The sequence below is a fragment of the Peromyscus maniculatus genome, chromosome 5 (genome assembly GCF_049852395.1).
Source record: "Peromyscus maniculatus bairdii isolate BWxNUB_F1_BW_parent chromosome 5, HU_Pman_BW_mat_3.1, whole genome shotgun sequence".
In the NCBI taxonomy this organism is placed as follows: Eukaryota; Metazoa; Chordata; class Mammalia; order Rodentia; family Cricetidae; genus Peromyscus; species Peromyscus maniculatus.
Genome location: NC_134856.1, coordinates 100,753,159 through 100,758,866, shown reverse-complemented (window position 1 = coordinate 100,758,866; position 5,708 = coordinate 100,753,159). Strand labels below are relative to the sequence as shown.

The 5,708-nt window shown below is 42.2% G+C and overlaps 1 pseudogene; it reads left to right on the top strand.

The window, feature by feature from the left end:
- The first annotated feature begins 2,569 nt into the window (after nucleotides 1-2,569).
- On the top strand, nucleotides 2,570-2,782 carry LOC107401598 (small nuclear ribonucleoprotein G pseudogene; annotated as a pseudogene).
- Nucleotides 2,783-5,708: the final 2,926 nt, after the last annotated feature.

Genomic DNA, 5,708 nt, shown 5'->3' with positions numbered 1-5,708 from the left:
CCTGCATGGGACTGACCTCGGCTCTCTGCATGTATGTTACAGTTGTGTAACTAGGTCTTCTTGTGGGACTCCTAACAGTGGGAGCAGGGGACTGTCTCTGACTCTTTTGCTGGCTTTGGGGACCCTACTTATACTAGGTTGCCTTGCCCAGCCTTAATATAAGAGGAGGTGCTTAGTCTTACTGTAACTTGATATGCCATGTTTTGTTGATATCCGTTAGAGGCCTGCCCTTTTCTGAGAAATGGAGGAGGTGTGGATGAAGAAGGGTCAGAGGGGAAGAGCAGGGGCTTGGAGGAGAGAAGGGAGGGGAAACAGCAGTTGAAATGCAAAATAAATACATAAATTAAAAAATAAAAAAGAAAAAGTGAACAAACTGTAGCTAGAGTTTTCCTGCCTTGCCCACAGTCAGGACAAATCTTTGTCACCCGCCAGTCCCACAGCCACTCAGACCCAACCAAGTAAACACAGAGACTTACATTGCTTACAAACTGTATGGCCGTGGCAGGCTTCTTGCTAACTGTCCTTATAGCTTAAATTAATCCATTTTCATAAATCTATACCTTGCCACATGGCTGGTGGCTTACCGGCGTCTTCACATGCTGCTGGTCATGGCGGCAGCTGGCAGTGTCTCCCCACCTCAGCCTTTCGCTTCCCAGAATTCTCCTCTCTCCTTGTCCCACCTACTTCTTGCCTGGCCACCTACTTCTTGCCTGGCCACTGGTCAATCAGTGTTTTATTTATTGACCAATCAGAACAATTTGACATACAGACCATCCCACAGCACTTCCCCTTTTCTTTTTTTAAAAAGGAAGGTTTTAACTTTTACACATCTCCAAAGCCAGCTTGGTATATTTGGGAATTTGGGCGTAGCTTCTCTTACTACTTCCTGCTGGAGGGGGGCGCTGTATCTATGGGGACACAAAGAAAATTTTAGGATCATGGAATAGTCCATGAGGCTGTATCGTCTGAGCCAGTTGCCTTGAAACGATTCTGGATGTTGGATCATCTGGGCCATGGTGTCATCGGAGACCTTTCAGGTGGTCTTGGCTGGTCAAACCTGATGTATCTTAATCTGGAACAAATTCATAGCCTCTGGCTTTCTGTAGAAACAAAAGCAGAGCCTCTTTTCCAAAGCAACATATCCTTATAGCCAAATTTTGAAGTCAAGGTACCTTTAAAATACATATTTTGGCATAACTCAACAGCTTTTGTAATCAAATGTTTTTCTTTAGTTATGAATATCAAAGAGAACATGATCCAGATTCTCTGTGTGGTAGCCATCTTTTTTTTTTTTTTTTTTTTTTTTTTTTGGTTTTTCAAGACAGGGTTTCTCTGTGTAGCTTTGCGCCTTTCCTGGAGCTCACTTGGTAGCCCAGGCTGGCCTCGAACTCACAGAGATCCGCCTGCCTCTGCCTCCCGAGTGCTGGGATTAAAGGCGTGCACCACCAACGCCCGGCCTGGTAGCCATCTTTACATGGCTTATTTTTTATATTACCTTGAACCTATTGCTTTAAACTGTAGCCTTTTAAGCCTGAAACAGCGCTGTGGCTGCTGGCTCTGCCCACTTTAGCTTCCCAACATGGCGGTGGTATGTTTTCTACCAGCTTTGGGAGCCATCAGTTCTCAGAAATAGTGGGTCTATGCTTCTTATCAAAGCAGCATGAAGCCCAGAAACCTCTTTTTGTTTTGTACTAGCAAAGGCTAAATCCACCATGCAGCTTCATGTGTCACTTGTAGAGGCCTCATTCCCGCCATACTGCAGGTCAAGCGCACATGCCAGGAACCTGCCAGTAACTCGCCAGTAACTGAAACCGGCAGCTGCTGCTCATTTGAGAGAGACAATTAGGAAGCTGTTTTTAGTTACGTTTTAGAATCTTTTCTCAGGTTTTAGGTGGAAACTCTTGCCCCACATTGGGCGCCATTTGTAGCTAGAGTTTTCCTGCCTTGCTCACAGTCAGGACAAATCTTTATCACCCGCCAGTCCCACAGCCGCTCAGACCCAACCAAGTAAACACAGAGACTTATATTGCTTACAAACTGTATGGCCGTGGCAGGCTTCTTGCTAACTGTCCTTATAGCTTAAATTAATCCATTTCCATAATTCTATACCTTGCCACGTGGCTGGTGGCTTACCGGCGTCTTCACATGCTGCTGGTCATGGCGGCAGCTGGCAGTGTCTCCCCACCTCAGCCTTTCGCTTCCCAGAATTCTCCTTTCTCCTTGTCCCACCTACTTCTTGCCTGGCCACCTACTTCCTGCCTGGCCACTGGTCAATCAGTGTTTTATTTATTGACCAATCAGAACAATTTGACATACAGACCATCCCACAGCAACAAACTAAAATAAAACAACAACAAATTGTTGGAAGGATCAGCATCCCAGACTTTGAGTCATACTATAGAATATAATAATATAATAATGAAATCAGCATGGTACTGGCATAAAAACAGAAACACTGATCATTGCAATAGAATTGCACACATAAGCCTACACTCCTCTAGCCACTGAGTTTTGACAAAGTATTTAACAATACACATGGAGGTTGTGCTGAGACAATTGAGAAGTTGCCATGAGCAAGGCCCGCCCTCCCAAACTGAAGTTATCTTCGAAGTTAAATGGTGGCAAATATATACAAGGAATATTACAGGGCTTGGATCCCTTTATGAATCTTGTGCATGATGAATGTGTGGAGATATCAACTAGTGGGCAACAGAATAACATTGTCATGGTGGTCACATGAGGAAACAGCATCATCATGTTAGAACCCTTGGAAAGAGTCTGAACAATGGCTTTCCAGCAGGGGAGTCCACATCCCTCCCCAAAGAGCCTGTTTGACTATGGTGTGGAATTGGATCATGTGCATTTTCATATGAAACTTTTTGCTAAGTAAACTTGTGATACTCAGGGAAAAAAGACGCATTGAGAAGATTTTCAACAAATGATAATTGTCAAATTAGGGAGCTACATATAGAAGGATGAAACTAGATCTTTATCTCTCAGCCAAGCAAAACTTTAAGCTGATCAAAGACCTCAACATGAGACCTGATACCTTGAATCTGATAAAGGAAAAAGTAGGGGTACGTTTGAACTCATTGGCACAGGAAAGACTTTCTGAACAAGATGCTGATAGCACAGGCATTAAGACCAACAATTAATGAATGGGACCTCAGGATACTAAAAAGCTCCACAACAAAGGACAGGATTGTTTGAGTGAAAGATACAACCTAAGGAAAGGGTTAAAAAATTTACTAGCTATACAACTAGCAGAGGGTTACTATCTAGATTATACAAAGATATATATATATATATATATATATATATATATATATATATATATATATACACACACACACACACACACACAACACCAAGAAACTAGTATCATAACATAGTGCTTATTTTGCCTTGAGGTCTGTGATTCACAGTTATTAAGAAACATTCCTCACTTGCTGCTTTGGTAAATTATTGAGCTGATCTTTCTTTGAAGTATTGAAAGTTATCTTTCTCATCAGGCAAATTTTTTGAGTATTTTCTGATATGCACCTCCCCTTCCCCACCATATGATTCCTTCTCCTTCTGCGAAAAGCTCCTCAACATATACTTAGGAAGCGCTCATTATGGATGAGATGCAAATGTCAGACACTGGGAAGAGAGTGGTATGGTAGAGAAGCCAATGGACTGATGGTAATTCTGCCATTTGTAAGCTGTGGGAGGGTTCTTGTGGGAAACCAGCATTGCTTTGTCAGCTCCATTTCTGAATTTGGAAGACAACATGAAAAGAATCTCAAGGCAGATTATACCCTACTATGCACTACCTGGTTCAGTCTTATAAATAATAAAATATGAGAAACACATCCATATTTTTATCTGTGTGCACATAAGTCCACCAAGAACACACTACAATATTAATCTCATACTTGTGGGATTTTTGAGAAATTTTCTTTTTTAAAATATAAAATTTCAGTAATAAGTGTGGTCCTTTTTTTTTTTTTTTTTAAAAGCCACAGAAAACATTCATTTGGACTTTTGATCTAGTAATTCTGCTTTAAAAAAAAAAGACTTTGTATTTAGTGTTCACATACAAAAACAAACATCTGATATATTTAAACAGAGGACTGATGAAATAGATGAAGTCAATTCATAATTTAAAAGCCATTTAAAATTGTTTTCGAAGAAGCTGAATGAGCTGCGTATATTCTGGTGATCTAATGCACAATATTAGCCCAAAAGAGAAACTTTATGTTGTAAGGTACTAATTATGAAAATAACAGATGTATATGGGGCTAGAGAGATGGCTCAGCTGTTAAAAGCACTTGTTTCTGCAGAGGGTCCAGGTTTGGTTCCAAGAACCCACATGGCAACTCACAACATCCTGAACTGAAGCTCCATGGGGTTTGGCGCCCTCTTCTGGCCTCCACAGGCACCAGGAACAAAAGAAATGCAGATACATACTAGCAAACAACACACACATAAAATAAAAATAATATATACATCTTTAAAAGTGTGTGTGTGTGTGTGTGTGTGTGTGTGTGTGTGTGTGTGTGTGTGTGTGTGTAGAAATTAATAGCTAAACTTGGTGGTGGCAATTTTCAGGTTTGAGGGATTGTAGATAACAGTCCATTTAATACCTAGAAGCACTAGCATATACTTTCTTCTTTGTTCATCCAGTGACTTATGCAAACAGATTTAAAAATAGCCTTGCATTTCTTGGATGCTTCTTATATATTGTCATTGTATATTGTACAATCATTAGAGAAATCCAGAGACGTCTCAGGCTTTAGGCTCAACTGTTAGATTGCGTAGCGATTTTAGTTTGGACCTGACTCTGTTCATTGATTATGAACCACATCTCCAGTATGCTCAGTTGGCTGGAACAGTTCAGACTAATAGGAAAAAGAAGTTCCTTCAAGTGTGTGTACTGGTCACTTGGAATGAGAATGGCTTCTCCTGATCCACCGCTCCTGCCAAGATGCAGGACCGGCTCAGAGGATAGTCTGGGGCTCTAACTGAAGGAAAACTGTGCTGTGTAGTTTGGGGCCAGCAAGAATCCCATTAGACAGATGATGGGTCTTCAGGGTGCAGTTCGTCCTCTCCATGGTACTTTGTGCAGATTATTAACAGAAATGCTACCTGTCTGGGTCCAAAAGTAGAACAGGAATTGTATTCACTGTAATGAAAACCTGCTGAAGACGGTGTTACCAATCAATTACTGCGCACCTGCTTTGCTGGTGAGGCATGGGACTCTTCCTGCTGGTCATGATGCCACCTCACCTTGCCACTGAGTTTGTTTTTTTCTGAGACCACAACAGGCAGCCGGATGACCCCCAGGCTTTGCACAGATGCTGCTGCCTCATACCATTCATCCGGGCCCTCCTCTCTTTCTCCGTCTCTGTCCTGGTGGTTTTCCATCTATGTCCGACGTTGATGAGATTCGAGGTCAGAGAAAGAGCAGAGCCTGTAGGGTAATTCCACAGCTCACCTCATCTTCATAATCTTCCGTCAGCTTCCTGTGCTGCTCACCCTGGTATTGATCCTGTCACAGGCAACAGCCTACAGAAGCAGGGGGCTGAAAACCTTTCCATGCAAACCTCGCGCCAGCGCCTGCTCTTGCTCTGCTCCAAGAAGAAAAGCCTGCTGTGAAAACAATCAGCGCATTTGCTTTAGATCTAAGTGATTCCAACTAGGTCGATGCTTCACGCTGATGTGTT